Source organism: Podarcis melisellensis, assembly GCF_964234715.1.
Source record: "Podarcis melisellensis genome assembly, chromosome: 4".
NCBI classification, from domain to species: domain Eukaryota; kingdom Metazoa; phylum Chordata; class Lepidosauria; order Squamata; family Lacertidae; genus Podarcis; species Podarcis melisellensis.
In genome coordinates, this window is record NC_138531.1 from 56,734,221 (window position 1) to 56,752,193 (window position 17,973).

The window sequence follows — 17,973 nt, forward strand, 5'->3', positions numbered from 1 at the left end:
AAGTCAGAATACACCTGGGGCTAGCTACAGAGCAGGGAACCTGCCCTCATCCCACCCCAAATGCAGCCAGGAGGCCTTGCAGTGGCCCGAGCCCCCTTGACAGGGTGTACAAGCAATAGTTAGCCCCCGAATCCTTTAACGGAATCCCTTGCAGCAGCAGCATTACAGGGGCAGGCACAGCCAAGCCATGTCCCTCAACCAACCAAACCATAAACCAATGCCTAACCGCAACCTTACAAGTTGTGACAATTTGCTACACAGTAGGCAAAAACCAAATGGCCCCAGCCAATCAGCCAGATGGACAAAATTCCTACCGGGCCCCTGCCCCAAGAGCAGGCGACCCCATGACAGGCATAGCAAGGTCAAAGCAAACTACCCTAATTCTAGGGAGGGGGGACGGGCAATCCGATTCACGGCCGAAAAGAGGAAGCCCTAGCCTCGTGCAAGGAGTTTTAGCCTTACTGGCTGTCAATCAATCAAATGGCAACATTAACTTCTTCCCAACAACAAGGGAAGCCCAATCGCATCAGTGGCCCAACGGTCAATTAGCCTGCCCCCAGCTTTGGAGTGTCCTGGCGGCCCCCACTGCAACTCATGCTCTCCATGAAGGAGAACACGCTTTACCCAAAAAATGGCATAGCAGTTTCATCATGAGGAGTTGGTTGGAGTATTAATTTAAAGCTGTTCCAGGGACTCTATTTCAAATCATAGCAGTAATACTGGGGAAGGGAGTGTTTAACCCTTTCTCAGTGTGCCATATTCCAGGTCTGAAACACACCCTACTTGCAATAATATACAAGTGTGGTACAGGCACCAATATTATCCCCATAAATATGCTAATAGCAACATTTAGGAGGGGGTGACCTCACATAGGGCACAATTGGTGAACCTGTGATGTTGTTAGACTCTTCCTCCTATCAGCCCCAGACATGATAGCCAATGATTAGGGAGGGATGCAAATTGTACTGCAGCAACAAATGGTGAACCACAAACAGAGGCAAATGTGCTTCAAAGGTTGGGAAATTGTATGCCACAGAATACAAAGAAGGGATGTGTTCATGGTGAGTTAAATTTCACATATCAACTTTAGCTAACTTTGGCTGCAGATATCTAGATTTAAACACAATTAGGGATAATGAAACCTTAAAGTGCTGTTGGCATCCATTCTGATCATATATCTAGCTTGTCTCTTTCTTGTAATGAGTTGGAAGAAAAGTTATGTCTATGTCCCATTAAGAGCAGACAGGGGGATATGTCTTTCCTAGGATTTGGCTGACTTCCAAGTAGTTTCTATTCTCTTAAAAGTGAAGAATGAAAAGGATGCAGATTTGGTATGAATAAGTGTGAGATTTTAGGACCAAAAGGCTGTGTACACATTACTGGCTTAAAATGCAGCTAGGCCATTCCTTTTTTGTCAGTTTGGATGGAATCTGGTTTTAGGGAAAACACATTAAAATGCAGCATTTCATAAGGAACAATGGGTAGCAAGATATAGGATAGACACAAGAGAGGTATGCATTATGGATAATGTCCTGTGTACACTGCTCCCAAAATCAGCAGTGGGAGCACTCTGAGTAAATGGGAGTGTGGAAAATGCTAAATGGCTCAGTGGTTCATTTAGTTCACGATGCCACACAGGGTGACAGGAGTTATGTGTAGCCTGAAGAAAATAGGATATTTTAACATTTAAAGATGATAGAACACATTTATTTTCTGTCACTCCAGAAGCTATGACCCAAACCAATAGGTTCAAAGTATAAGAAAGGGAATTTTGACCCAACATTACAAAGAATTTCATGGTGGTGTGAAGTGTCTGGCCACAAAACAGACTTCCTTAGAAGGTGGTGAACTCTCCCTTGGCATAGCTTTTTAAGCAGAGACTGAATGGTTACCTAGAATGGGTGCTGTAACAGCAGATTTCCTGCACTGGTAGAGGAAATGGACAAGGTGCTCTTTGAGGTACAATTCAACTCTGTTGTTATAAGTACACCCCCAGCTAAGGCATGTATCTCCCAGATGCCTACCAAATGTTCACATAAAAGCCTCAGAAGAAAGGGGGTGGACTGCTGAGCCACTGTTCAGCTATTCTTACTCTTAGAAATGCTCTCCTAAGAGAAGGTTGTTAATGTTTAGCTAAATATTCCATATAGCTTTAAACAACCATTTCTTAAGCTAGCAGGCTGTCATCAAATTATAAGAACTCATGGTCAAAGCTCATTAAAGTAAACAAGCCCCTGGTGACATCTACCAGAGGAAATATTTTCAACAGTACACCTATTCCCAAACAGGAACAAAAGGAGCTGCCACATTGACATGATCATTACTTACATGCTAGAGGGTTATTCTGCGTTTGTTTTGTTTTCAATAGCCAAATCAGCTTTCCTAGATTCCTATAGCCAGCTCTGGCTTATTCAGTGCTTTCTTTTACAATATGCACAATACTTAAAACATAACGAGTGACTGGGGAAGCATAGTAGAGTGCAGATGTTGGGAGAAGTTGGCTTTCCCATCTTAGTCAGAGTGTCTTTATATATTCACTTTTAAGGCCAAGCAACATGAATATAGTGACTAGCAATGAAGGCAAGGGCTTACAGAGAGTACAGAGACGGATTCTGATGAAGCTGTAATTTAATTGAATCTGGGAGCTTCCCAGAGGTGAATTAGACAAAAGCAAAACTGTTTTGATACCAACTCCAGAAGGCCTCCTGAGCTGTGTCCCATGGGATGACTATAAGATTGTATGGTGCTTGGCAAGGTGGGGCAGAGCACTTGGAAGCTTTTGCATACTTATAGGTGTCCAGAACTTGAACAAAACAACAGATAAAATCCAAAGGCTTGTGTGAGAGTCTAAAGTACATCGAAACACAAGGTGCTTTTCTAAAATAAGGAAAGTCAAAACAACAATAGTGTTTCAACTCAACTGAAATTAGTTGTCAGTCAGAAGCATGCTACATGAGAAGGAAAGATTAATACTTAAGGATAATATGCTACTAATATTTGAAAGAGTAAGAAACATAGACAAAACTAATAAACCCAAGGGAACATATTAAATCAAGAATAGATTTACAGTATAGGGTCATTTTCCTATAGATGTTGGTGTGAGAACACTGCAAGGTTCTATATGTAATGTTTTCTTAGATATACAGACTGAGAAAGTTGCAAGCAAGCAGGCACAGGGATAGTGCCAGTTTCAAAACAGCGTTTGACACAAGACAAATGCAACAACCGTGAAGCAAATACATTGCAAAAAAATTAAATGTTTGCTTTATTTTTATATTTTTTATATCCTTGTACGCACATCATGTTATGCCTTTTTAGGCAGCAGGTTGTGATGAATTCTAAGAGATTCAAATAGACCAAGTCTTACCAAGACTCTACACTTCACTATCTTGTTTATTTAAACAATTTATATGCCACTTAACCTACAATTGACTTTAAGTGGTGCAAAATTAACAAAACATAAAAAACAGTTATAACTATAAAATCAAGCTTTCATTAAAATGTCAGCTGCAATAAAAGTATTTAGTAGAACTAGAGCTTCAACAAGAATCAGGTTAGTCTGAAACTAATTTACTCAAAGCCACCCAAAACACTTCTTAACTGAACATGAATTTCAACCAAGTCCAGTAGACATCACTGCATCCAAAGGAATCAAATGTTGTTTTAGAGTGTAGCAGTATATTGAAAAGAGATTGCATGCCTTATCCTGCCTACTTTATCAAACACTCTTCTGTCAGATGAATTCCACAATACAGCACTTCTAAAATTGTGTTTCTCATTTAAAGTGCAATATAGATTCTTATGTCATTAAATGAGACAGGCAACCAGAGATGGGAAGGTACTGCAAAGACAAAGTATCTTTTTTTTAAAAAAGAAGAGAACATTTCTCCAAGAGATTTGATGAAGAAAATGTATGACAGACTCATAGATCTTTCTTATTTTTCAGCGAGCTTCAGAAGTGTGGGATTTACATTGCAAAATTTAACTTTGCCTAAATAAATTCAATATTGGTACTTTCAAAATACTCCCTGATTCCAAAACAACAACCCTGTGACACGTTGAAGACAAAGAGGTTTAATGCATTGTTTAGTCATTTAGTCGTGTCCGACTCTTCATGACCCCATAGACCAGAGCATGCCAGGAACTCCTGTCTTCCACTGCCTCCCACAGTTTGGTCAAACTCATATTGGTAGCTTCGAGAACACTGTCCAACCATCTCATCCTCTGTCATCCCCTTCTCCTTGTGCCCTCAATCCTTCCCAACATCAGGGTCTTTTCCAGGGAGTCTTCTCTTCTCATGAGGTGGCCAAACTATTGGAGCCTCAGCTTCAGGATCTGTCCTTCCAGTGAGCACTCAGGGCTGATTTCCTTCAGAATGGATAGGTTTGATCTTCTTGCAGTCCACGGGACTCTCAAGAGTCTCCTCCAGCACCATAATTCAAAAGCATCAATTATTCGGTGATCAGCCTTCTTTAGGGTCCAGCTCTCACTTCCATACATCACTACTGTACTGGGAAAACCATAGCTTTAACTATATGGACCTTTGTCGGCAAGGTGATGTCTCTGCTTTTTAAGATGCTGTCTAGGTTTGTCACTGCTTTTCTCCCAAGAAGCAGGTGTCTTTTAATTTCGTGACTGCTGTCACCATCTGCAGTGATCATGGAACCCAAGAAAGTAAAATCTCTCACTGCCTCCATTTCTTCCCCTTCTATTTGCCAGGAGGTGATGGGACCAGTGGCCATTATCTTAGTTTTTTTATGTTGAGCATACAGTTATTTAATTGCCAACTTATTTGCCTTCAATACCATTAATACCGAAATAACAATTTAAGAATAAAAGAAATCTCCAAATAAGTTCCATTTAGGCCTCATTAACTTGGCTCAGGAGGCAAAACAAGAATGCCAAGCTTTGGCTTTAGCTGTTCCAGGGAAAACAAACTAGTGTATTTGTACTGGCTTAATCCTGGAAGAATATTTGTTTGCTTCATTGGGTGCTAAATAATCAAGAATTAAAGGTTTAAATCCTAAAAAGGGATTTTAAGAAATTGCCTTCTTTTTCAAATTTACCCATAGGAAGCTAGTCTTATGGGAGATTTATTTAATGATTTCTGTTGGCTACAGAAAACTAAGCTGACTTTTAGTTCATACCATGTACTCTGAATATTCTATTACAGTCCACTTGTGTTACAGAGTCTTATGTCAACTGTTACAAAAGTAAGCTAATCAGGTATAAGATATAAGATTCTTTGCCTACAAGGTTCAAAAGAAATGCCCACAACAAAATCATATATAAAAATTAATGTGAGAAAGCTCTGCAAAATAACATAGTTAAATGTAGAGGGACCAATACTAATTCAGACCAGTTCTGTGTGCTGCTGTTAGGGCAGTTCTCCCACAGACCAGCCCATGAGATGCATGAATGCATAGGTGTTGGGTTTTTGTATCAATCCCTGAATACTTTCAGTAGTGACAAAACTTTATTTAAAGATCTCTCACAAAATAAAAGGAAACCATTGGAAAGGCAGTTAATATACAACCTTTATCTATTGCAATTACCTTCTTTACCAAAAAGCTCAAGAAGGAAAAGACAGAGAAAGGGCATTGTGAAGTGGGGAAACTGTGACAAATACTCTTAAAAATAAACAATCCCACTTTTTTTTTAGATAAAAGAAAAGCAAACTTGTACCCCTACCAAAAAAAAAGTTTAACAGAAATGGTTCACTATCATAAAAAGAAGTTAGAACCAAAAATTGGACTTGACACATGTCTCATTTGGCCACTGGTTTCTTAGGCTTCAATCCTAATGTATAAAACCTGAAGGTAGCTTCACCACCATATCCTATGCCCTGCAGGGCTTATGCCAGTGGAAGAGAAGCAAAGATGGAGCAATGCTATTCTGTTGTTCTGTCCTTTTTCCTTAGTCTGCTTTCCTGCTTTTAATGACAATCAATATGAGGAAAATTCACCCTGCCCTCTGCAGGTCTGGTGTAGATTCACCCCTGCTTTGGGCACAGCAGAAAACTGGGAATGTGACGGCTCCCAATCTGCTTATAGAGCTGCTGTTCAAACGTTCCAGCCCAATGTTCCAGATGTAGCTTTGCTATAAGTAGGGAAAAGGCAGCAGAGGTTTTCTGCAGCAGGGTGAAAGCATTCAATGTTAAATCCCTAAAGTCAAACTGTTATGCTCTTTCTGGTACACTTTCCCAGGAACCAACGGATTGCAGAGTCTATCTGGATTCATCCCATTAAGTGCAGGGGATAAATCTTTTTATAACATTATGATTTTTTTATATAAAAAACCACAACATTGCTATGACAGTGTAACAACAATAGGAGCATAAACACTCTGTTGACTTACCTATTTTAAGCATATCAGAATATATCCCGATGCAGAAGGTATGTTTTGTTTCATTAGGGAGAGTAAATCCAGGTGATGTGGTTGTATTCAAAAGGAGAAGGAGCAAGAAAAAGACAGAAGAAAATCAGTTAGTTTAGATTTTCATGTAGGTTGTTTGAATTTAATGCATGCAACATATTTTGCAGCACAATTATGCTTCATTTGTACTAATAGTTTAGCTTTGTCTTACTATTCCTTGGAAAATAATAAAAGTAACATTATCAGTAACAATACTGAATTTAATTACTTAACAGTGCTCAGTCTTCTGGAGAAGGATTACTCAAGAAAAACAAAGCCTTTTAACACCAGGTACATACATAAGCAGAGAGTGGAATAGGAGATTGCATCATTGACACAGACACTCATGAATAAACACACAATATAACACAATTGTGTGGTGGTACAAAATATTCAGACTTGCACATACACAAACACCATGTTATAGGGCATGCCAAGACCATGAGGCACAATCATGACCCCCATTCACACTTATACAATAAGACCAGTCTTTACCAATCTGATGCACTAGTTGGGGATGTAGTACAAACCATGTGAAGGCACCAGGTTGGCCAAGACTGAATTAGAACATCAGCATGGGGTTTAAAGTACTGTGCACAACCACTCTTAGAATAAATATTAGCTCCTTCTCATTCCATTCCTTCCTTCTCTTTGGGTATCAGCTGCCTTTTATATAAAGAGCTTCCTTGGTTACAATGGGGCAACCTACATAAACAAGGCTTTGTCAGTAGATTCCTTGTTTCCTTTTTTGTCTAAAAAGTGTTATACAGCAAAATCAAACACAACATAGAGAGCACAATAAAACTGCAGCTTGTGTTTGGGTTTCATCCAGATATCTAATCTGCTGACACCAAATGCTCCATCTTCATGAATACGCAAAGGTGCATTCTTCTATTGGTAATCAATATTCCATCCTTGTTTGCAAACGTTCATTTAGTGGCAGTAAAACACTAAACAATGCCAGAAAACAGTATACATATTTTAGCATATTTTCAATGAAAGATTCTCAAAGTATAAAAACCAACTTCTGTTTAGAAATACAGTGCACTACAAACATCATGGCCACCAATTAAGAGACAGGAAATGATGCAATTGGGCCATGGCAGCCTAGACATTCAACAAGGGTGCTGAGTAAGTAAGGAGGCAAAAGGTGAGAAATTGAACAAATGGCAAGCAGGTTGTGCCTACTTCACTTTGTACATGTTTCAGGTTATGGAGTTGCACTGTTCTACAACAGACTTCCCATGATAAGAATAAGGTTGTTGGAGTCAGTTGTCTCTTTCTATTTTGTGTTATGCCACACCCATTCCATGGCAGCCAATATGTGACTTACAATTCAGAAAGCTCTCGAAATTTTAAATGTGCCCATTAGTCCAAAAAGTTTAGCAAGTCCTGCCATAAGCCAATGGTCAAGTAATCAAAGAAGAGCTCAGGAAACAAGTAGAGTGTGAGGGGAGTGTTTGCTGCCCAGGTACATGCTGACCATAACCCAGTGAAGGGGAATGGTGAACCATAGAAAAAACCACAGGATATTTGTATTAGGTTGAAATAGGCCACAACTTTTTATTGATTGCATATCTAAGTAGGTCTTCACCAAGACATTGGGTGTGTGTCAAGCAGCCCATCTGCTACTAGATAATTTGGGTGGGGTCAACCCTGAGCTGAGAGTCACCCCTGACATGTACCAGGTGCTTTCATCCTGAAGGTCACCATTGGGAGAGGTGCTATGGCCCATAACCCCACTTGTGGGCTCCCAGACAGTGATACCCCTTCTGGATTCCTTTAATGGGGCACCATTAAACTAAGGATCCAAATCATTGCCTTATTCCCCAAAGTTGTGACAGTGCTTATGAGGTAGGCAAAAACCTGCAGAAAGAGCAACTTATTTGCAGGAAAAAAATCTTTCCCCTAACCCAGCAACTGTATAAACCAGGCTTCCTCAACCTCGACCCTCCATATGTTTTTGGCTTACAACTCCCATGATGCCTAGCTAGCAGGACCAATGGTCAGGGATGATGGGAATTGTAGTCTCAAAACATCTGGAGGGCCAAGGCTGAGGAAGTCTGGTATAAACCACAACAAGGTCATATGTTGGCGTGCCCACTTACATTTGAACAAGCCACTTAGAGTCTAGTAAACGGGTGGTAAATCCCATGTCGGTCTCCCAAGAAGGCGACTTTCCAAGGGTCACCCTCTTAAATACTTTGGAGGCAGACCTGGTCTAGCCCCCTCCACCACTCTCCTGATTGGCCTTCCCGCCAGACCAGCGCAACCAAAAGGAGAGTCACTGGGCACCCCCCCTTCAGCTATGATTTAAGAAGATGGCCTAACCCAGGACTCGCAGCTGCTCCAGGCAGCAAACACTGCCCACGAGGTGACCCAAGTGAACAGGGAATCTTGGATTAGAATTGGCCAAAAATAAGACAAGACATTTTTCAAAAACATTGGAACTGGCACACATAATTTCCAAGCTAACCTGAAATCACCCCCCTCCTACACAAATGACAGTTTCACTCAGATAGAAGAAGGGACTTTCTTGGTTGTATGAAGTGTTGGCAGGCATTATGGAACATATCAGTCTTCAGGGTGGTGGTTGGTGGTGGAGAGTTGCACTGCACAAAATGGATGCTTTAGGGTAAAGGCTCACCAGCTGCCAGGTACCCTTGTGGCAAATTGGTCCTTGGTCAGAGAGTGGGCATAAACTTTGATATTAACTCTGACAAACATGAATGTCTTGTCAACACTCCCAAACCTTAAGCTAGGCTAATTTGTTGAGGTTAGGATACTGGACTTAGATAGAATGCTGGAGGATTCAAATGGCTACATCATTTGCATGCAAGTATGGTGAGCTCATAATCTATGTTAAACTCTACTTGCCCTTCCAATATGTATTAACTAGTAAAGGAAGGAAAGTTCACACAATACTGTACTGGCATGATCACCTCCTAAATGAACTACTAATTTATCATCTATACTCAGCCATTGAGCTAGAATAGGAGATACAATAGAATGAGAGTCGCTGACACACTGCCTCTCTCCTACAGGGTCTCAAAGCCAATACCGTGACTACTGGTTCTCTGCCATTGTGCCAAGGTTATGAAATGTGCTTTTGATCTATCTGTTTTTTTTTCCACAAGTTGTATTGTGTGATTTTTTTCTTAGCTGCTTTGAGTGTTCTTTAAAAAGAAAATCCGAACAAAAGAAATGGTTAGAAAAAGAGAGCCCACAGACCTAGCAATTTAGTTTGAAATTGAACATGATCTATTTTTCCAAGGAAAAGACAAGAATCCAAGTTTGAAATCCCCCTCCCCCACTTTTTTCAAGCATCTTGGCAGGTCTCTTTACATTTCCTGTGGAAGATATTTTTCTCTAGCAGTTAATCGATTTTTCCAATAAGATAAAATAAAATAAAACCTCCTCTTAATCCTGTTACGATTGGCTCACTTGGGGTTTTTGTGGGGGGGTTTGTTTGTTTTTTTTTGTTTGCTAAGTTAAAAGCACATGAAGATGTCAGTACGAGGACCCTAACTCCAGAGCTACCTTAGACATCTCCAGCATCTCCACAGAACTGCCACCAGGCCCATCTGCAGCAAAAGACCTGATGGGACATGTGGATGAGGTACATGATCCATCCGCAAAAGTTCCCTCTCCTATGGAATCAGAGGGGAATATGTGGTTTGCTGACTGCTCTTAATTCTTACTGGCAAGCTGCCATTTTAGGGGGCAGAGTAGGTGGGTTAAAAACATAAAGGCAGTATATGAAAGAAACTTCTCTTATTTATTATGTGATTTGAATTATTTGGGTAGAGAGAGAAAAAGATGCTGCTGGTCCCTCCAATCATACCCAGCCTTCTTTTAGGCAACACATTCCAAACAAATGGTAGTTTCCTGTTGATTTCTGTCACATCCTGCTGGAGCAAATAATCTATAATGAGGTGTCAGGCTACATTATATTATATTTGTAAATCTTTGTAATTTAATACCACAGGCAGTAATTAGTATTTAACAGCTGTCATACATGTGAGACATATAAAAGGAAAGGAAAGGAAAAAAATCTGATTTTAAGTTGACACTGCAGTTACAGATCAGGCTAGCAGGATAATCTGTCCTATTATCATTCATTCAGGAAGGGGGCACTATCTGAAAACTCACCAGATCCACAAGAAGGAAACAATATATTGATCCGATGAAGTTTTTGCTTTTTACCTGTCAGTCTCTCATCATCTGAGCTGACTGGTGATATGGCAAATATAAATGATAAAGATTTCTTTTGAAAAAAGGTACTTCTCAATGGCCAGCTGTCAAGGACTGCCATGAAATTAAGGCAGCTATCAACCTACCAAGAGAATTTAAGTGGCTGGAATGTATTCATGCTCAAATAGTTTTAAAATTTTTAATGTACATCAGTAGTCTTTACACCTTGAATTTCTGCTCCCCAGTGAGGGATACTAATTTGCATTCTAGAAACACTTTAAAACTTTCTGTGAAGAGTAACATTCATACATTTACAGATGGTGCTTCATTGTAGAAGAAAAGTTTGGATTTGATATCCCACTTTATCGCTACCTGAAGGACTCTCAAAGTGGCTAATATTCTCCTGTCCCTTTCTCCCCCACAACAAACACTCTGTGAGGTGAGTGGGGCTGAGAGACTTCAAAGAAGTGTGACTAGCCCAAGGTCACCCAGCAGCTGCATGTGGAGGAGCGGAGACGCGAACCCGGTTAACCAGATTACAAGACTACCACTCTTAACCACTACACCACACCGGCTCTCAAGTACCCATGAATCTTATAAATTAATATATTTAATAATCAAGCACAAGTAGGGAGCAGCTTCTTTGACAAGAGCTAAGAACAACTGAACCAACTGTGCAAGTATATAAGCTTTACTTGAGTATCTCAGAAGGAACTGTATTGTCACTAAGCAGCAGTTGTGGAAATTCAGTCAGCTCACAGGCAATTTAAGATCAGCATCACTCTACCACTACTGTTCTTAGGACCAAACAAGAAAGTACAAGTGTGTTTCCCACCCAAAAACCCCAACTAAATCTAGTTTCTCTCTCCTGTAATATCTAGTCTCAGCTCATGTTAAGATCTAATGATGTCCTGTATTTTCCCACCCCACCCCAACTCCACTGCATTGTTTTCTGACAGTGTGGAGGGGAAAACATAGATTATGACATTATATGAGACAAATTCCATTAGCGGGGAAAGGGGAAGAGGAATTAGACATGTGGTTGCTTGGTGGCATTTATATGTTTAACAAAACTTCTATCTTGGTCCTTACTCTCCTATTATTTTCTTCCACATCAATAATAGGATGCCCAGGCTCTTGGCAATATATATATCAATACAGTGACAAGATCAATGGGATGATTCCAGGATTAGTCATGCTTAGGATAGAATTGCTCAAACCAATACCATTGATTTCAATTTGCCTCTCACCTGGATCCAACCCATATTTAATTTTGGGTTGGGGCCAGAGACTTAAAACTGGTCAATAGCTAGCTTCTGCATTTTGTACCAGTTACAGTTTCTGGACATTTTTCACAGGCAGCCCTACTCAGAGCTCTAGACTGAAAGTAGCCAGAGTATGTAAGACCTCAGGAATGAGAAGGGACATACTAGCTGAAGCTGAGAAAAAGTACTGCTAGTTATGACTTCTACCTGCCTATTCAGGAACAAAACTGAGTTCAGAAACACTGCAAACTACTTATTTGCTATTGTGAGAGGAGTATAATCCCATTCAGGGCAGGTCACACACATGTCCTGGGTCAGGAATCCTTTCTACTAACAGGATTTCCATCTTGTCTGGGTAAAGCTTCAGCTTGTTAGCCTACATCTCAGACACTGGTTCAGGGTTTCCACTACACTTCACAAAGCAGTTTTATGTAACAGCTGAACAATACAGTGGCAAGATGGGTTCCTAATGAATTCCAGAATTCAAAGGCCATGGGCTGCAGATTAGTTTTCCAATATCACCTTCTTAGACCTGCCTGCCAGGCATGATCAGAACCAACATAAAATGCTACATCCATTAACAAACTCATCCAGGTAGCTCAGAAATATTGTTGATGGCATCAAGAACCACTTTAAGCTCTGTAAGATTCAACAGCGATGCACTCCACCTGACTGTTGCCAGCAAAGATGAAATTGTCTGCCAAGGTGATAAAAGCTGTTTCCATTCCTGAAGCAGATCAGAAATCAAACTGAAAAGGATACAAATCCTCCAAATGATTCTGCTAGCAGCACAGTAGTGGCTATCATAGTGGTTATAGCTGCTGGTGTAGAGGCAAATTTGCAACATTGGCAGCTACAACACACTTGTTGATACTGAGGCAGTGGCTCTTCTGGGCAACTCTTTGGTGCTGCCACTGCTTTTTGCTAGAGTTAAGGCTGCTTGCCAGATTTTGCAGCAGCTCTAGTTACCTCTGGTTGGATGTAATGCCTGCAGCGTCTCACATCCAGGTTTCTGTCACCAAAGTATCTACAAGTTAATAGAATTAGAAAAAATGCAGACAACATGGATGTTAATTTAACTGGGATTAGTGTTCATGAGCTGATTACCTGAAGTGTGTTTAACAGCATCTAAATTGTATTATGCCCAGACGTTCAGTGGGATTACAGGAACAGTTGGATGCTGAGTTGGTACCTATTTAACACTCATTTAATGGCAGATTATAAGATATTGCTAAAAAGCAAGCATTGTTTCTTAAAGTATTTGACAAAGCAGAAACTTCTGCTATTGAACCACCCAAAATAATGTTTAAAAGACAGTGGAATTGTACATCATTTAAAATATTGTACATCTTGGGGACCTCTACAGGGGAGGGATGTTTAGCAATATAGGACCACTGAATATATATTGTGATACGTTCTGTTTACTATTCATAACTACAACCACATCTGCACTGAGCAACTGTGCTACGTAATCTAGTTGACAGTGTATGTGTCTAAAGCCTGTCTTGACAGTGCCACTTCCTATGAAGTTTCATTCCTTCTCAAAGGCAGCTCAAATAAAAATTATCCAATATGTAGTTTGCATGAATCTCAGGCAGATTGTCCATGGTGCCAGTAGATTTTCAAATCTCTTCCCACCTGAAAGGTTGTCATGTAAGGTATAGTTGACATGTTAGTATGAGCAGTCCCAGAACAAAGTGAGTTATACCATACTCTAGAAGGCTTTGAGCCATAAATGGGTTCTAAATGGGTTTTTCTTTGGGATGTTTAAAATCGATGTGGGTTCGTACTTCTTTAACCAATATGCTGATCCTAAACACTTATCTAGTGTGTCCACTGTGACAACAGGCCAGAACCTGATGGGGCAACATAAATGTGCCTGGCACTTTTCTGACTTCTAAAGTTGAACTTCTATACCACTGAAGTTGCATTGTGATTTTTTCCATGCCATGTTTTATGTTATGTTTTATTTTGTGCTATGTTGAACTGTATACTGCTTAGATATTTTAATGTTTAGTAGTCTAGGTTTTAACATTAATAATAATAATATAAATCAGAAAGGGTGACCCAGTTTTAAATACCAGTTGAAAAAAGACAGATACTTCATATAGAGCCACTTTTCCACTCTATTCTATGAGATTCCAAAATGTACAATCTCTTCAGGTCTAAATTGGGGTGTGTGTGATGTAGTGTGAGGACTACCACCTTCCACTGTTCAATTTCTATACCAGCTTGGTATTGGGATTTCTCAGCAATGTCAAGCCCACATAATGATGTATAATTGCTTTCTTGGTTTTGTTACACAGAATTTTGCCTACAGGGACACAGCTTATTTCATTTTGCTCACCAGACCAAATGCTTCAAATTACAATATGAGTTAGGGTGAAATGGAGTGATTTATCCAAGTCATAATTCCATTAAGCTCCTTTTGTATAAACCCAAACACCTATATTTAACTTGCATTAGTAATGTAAATTTTCTTGTTGCAAAATTAGACACTGAAACATGAGTAAACTTCCCACAATAATATTATCATTAAACAATATCTCTTCTGCTTTCTACAGATAAGAAATGACACATTACTGGTAGCACAAAATATTTCTCTCTTTTTTTCCTTAAAGGGGTAGGGTGAATAATAGAAATAAGACATAGAGGCCACCAAACATGCACATAGGTCAACTATACACACACTAGAAAATTGAACAGTGGGACTTGTGTCTGACTCAGGACATGCTCATAATTGTTCCTATAGTCTACTTTCTGGATGGCTGAATCCTATACAGGGGTATTGTAACTGCCCACCTTCAATTTTTCTATTCTCTGCTTTCACACTTTCTTTCTCCCTCATTCTTTTCTTTCATGCCCTGATTTAAATTCTTAGACAAGAAATATTGGAGGTCTTCACACCTAATATAATGGCAAAATTAACCTGCTTATATATCTGGACCATTTATAATCCCAACTTCAATCCAATTCAATTACTAACAACAGCTAGAATGCATACTTGGAAATCAAGGTTCAGTTCCATATGCTACTTTCCTTATAGAAATCTGAATTTCATAATTTAATGTAATCCAAGATGATACTTGAAAGTCAATAAAAATCTAAGGAGCTGAATTTTATTGAAGCGTCCTTATACTGGAATTTATGCTGGAAAAGGAATTTAGTCCAACAAGGATATTAAATTTCATAAACCACGCTATATCACCAAGTATTATCTTTGTCTTTGCGATGATTTATTCTCTGAAGAAACAACCTGAAGCAAAATAACACATATTATGCTGACAAGATGTGTGTACAGTATAGAGAAAAAGGTTTGAGATGCATCTTAGGAAATTAATATAAAGTTTACAGTTTATGTTTTCCAAATACATGTTAATTACCATTTCACTATCATTAAAGTTTTTTTTATTAATCCCCAGCTGAATAAAGAAACTAAATAAAGGAAGGACAAACACCATAAAATACTGGTTTGTATGCAAAGGTGTCCTGCTGATGGAAGGATCTTTGATTTAGTAGAGGCTACCATTAGTGGAACAGGAAAAGAGGTGATTTTATTTGGTTCTCCATACTGTCTGCAGCCCCCGCCCCTCACACTGCCACCTTCAATACTGGGTGGCAGAGGCAGCTGCCAGGTAACACATTAATGGCTTCCCTTTATGGGAAGATGCCTTTTTAGTTCTAGTAATGCCAGGGAATTTATCTGTGGAGGTTTGGCCCTAAATGCAGGCAGGCAGATTTGCCAATGCTAGGTTTTACCTGCCTGCATTTGTTTTCGTGACTGGTGAGAGTTTTCTTTCTACCAAAACATTTACTATCAATTCTTCATTCCATGTGTGGGGCAAACAAATATCAATAAATCAATAGATTAGAAAATGAGTTTATAATGGTCAATGTCAATGTGAAGCTTTCATACGATACTATGGGCACCAGGCATATTGTAATATTTTTAACTCAGAAATACAGAGTATTTTTCAGTAACAGAAAAAAATATTAATTTAGGGCAATCTCAACAACCGTATTCTACTGAACCTCCAGAATTCTAGAAGGGACAAATGGGAAAGAAAAGGGAAAAAAAAAACAAGCAGAAACTCCCCCTTGCGGCTGCTGGCACACATTACAGCACTTGCAGTGTTACGTTTGAGTGTTTTGAACTCCAAAAAGAATACAAAATAATGTCTGACCTGGAATGCAAACACAATTTCCCAATGACAATTTGCATAAGTGCTACCACTTATTTCAACCACTTCCTTCATGCAAATTGCTGCTGAGAAATAGCACCAGGATTCAGAGAGGCTTAAGGTCATACATTGCTTCTTGAACACAGCAGCGTGGTGCAAGGCATGGCTGAACAGAAAAACAGATGCTTAATGTTGATTTTGTCTGAGTTTTAGGCCCATTAGGAAACGATAACTTCTACTAAGACATTGACTAACATTTTTTTCCCTGTGACGATAGACTGCTCTGCCTCCTTTCTTTTAGCAAATGTTTTGCGCCACTGGGGAAGTGGTAATTCTGTATTGATTTGTTTTGGATGTTTGTACGGGATGCCAATAAAAGGTTTGATGATGATGATGACTAACATTTTTGTAACCTCCCATTTTCATACATTATATCCCAGAGCACAGATTTCGCCAAAGTCACAAACAATGCTGTGAGAATGTATTGACGTGCTATCGGAAGGTTCAGAACCATTGATTATGGGCTGGAGAGAGACTAATAGTCATGCACAGCTCCATGTTCCTTCCTAACAATTACTATTCCTTGCAGCCCTGCTTCTACAACCCTTTTATGTAACCTTATCTCCAAATGCCCTGCCATCCATTTCCCCTGCTCTTTTTATCTTCTGTCATTCTAATCCTTGAACACATACAAATATGAAGCTCAGCTGTTCTAAATTTCTGAACTTGTAATGGAGAAAGAATATATTTGCAAAGTGAGTAACACCATGCAAATATACTTGATATACATAATTCATTCTAAAACACAATACTTTGAGCTTCCTTGGAATAAATTTGGATTCCTTTGGTACATAGTGCAGCCAGCCCTCGTTATGACACAAGCATATCTGAATAGCTGTATTGTTTTTGTCATGCTGATCAGCTTGTTTCCATTTTGCACGCAGTGAAACTTAGTGTCTAATAATTGTGCTGCATTATAAATGATGGCAGATAGTCACAAACATCAAACTTGCTCTTCAAGGGGATTTATCAATATGTGATTTAAATGTAAATTGGTAAGCATCTTTAGTCAATTCTGACAAGAAAAATAAAGCCTCTGGAAAAAAAATTCTAGCAGAGTGTGCTACAATAAAAGCAACAGTATAAAATGTTTTTTTAAAAAAAATGTATAAATTATATCACACTCAAGATTTTTGAAATTCAGTCTACCATGATTTATCATATCCATACAAAAGAAAGGAGGATTGCTATTCATGTGAAAAGTGATAAGTGAGAAAACATGGATCTGAATGTTTTGATCAATTGGTTATGGTGAAAGTTGTGAATGAGGTAAGAAATATTCATCACATTTCAACTGCTTCACATTACCAAAATTGTATGTGTGTGTGTAAATATTTTATAGCATCTCCTTTATTTCAAGAACAGTAATGAAAATCACTCTAAGAAGCTGTGTAACAAAAGAATGGTTGGCAATAGCAGAGTGTGGTGGAATAATAATAATAATAATAATTTGTTGTTTATACCCCACATGGAGTTAGAGATAGCAACAGGTGACAATTAGAAGCGGTTTGGAGAGAAAGAGAGAAAGAGAAAGAGAGAGAGAGAGAGAAGTAGGAGGAGTTGGAGAGAAATGAATTTGAGAATGAGGGCTCCAATAAAAGGTATGGTGTTTGTATAACATAACAAGGGGATCAGGTATGGATATGGATATCTGGTTAGGATATGGGCAGAACAATACAGTGAGGGTGGGAAAGGGAAAATCTGTGGCAGTAAAGCTGCCAAATCCCAAACCCAGACAGTCTTGCATAGACCAGAACAGGGAAGAATCATAGTACTGCAGAGTTGTAAAGGACCACAAGGCTCATCTACTCCAACTGCAGCTGCCCCATATGGGGATCAAAGCTGCAACCTTGGTGTTA

General features: G+C 39.3%; 1 protein-coding gene and 1 long non-coding RNA gene across 4 annotated transcripts in view; one reads left to right on the forward strand and one right to left on the reverse strand.

The window, feature by feature from the left end:
- NCAM2 (neural cell adhesion molecule 2) overlaps window positions 1-17,973 on the reverse strand; it is a 203,774-nt gene that overhangs the window by 149,332 nt on the left and 36,469 nt on the right. The window lies entirely within an intron of this gene.
- Window positions 819-10,144, forward strand: LOC309368911. Its single transcript, XR_014167966.1, has 3 exons — window positions 819-1,061; window positions 7,450-7,564; window positions 9,906-10,144. It is a non-coding gene; the product is annotated as an uncharacterized lncRNA (long non-coding RNA).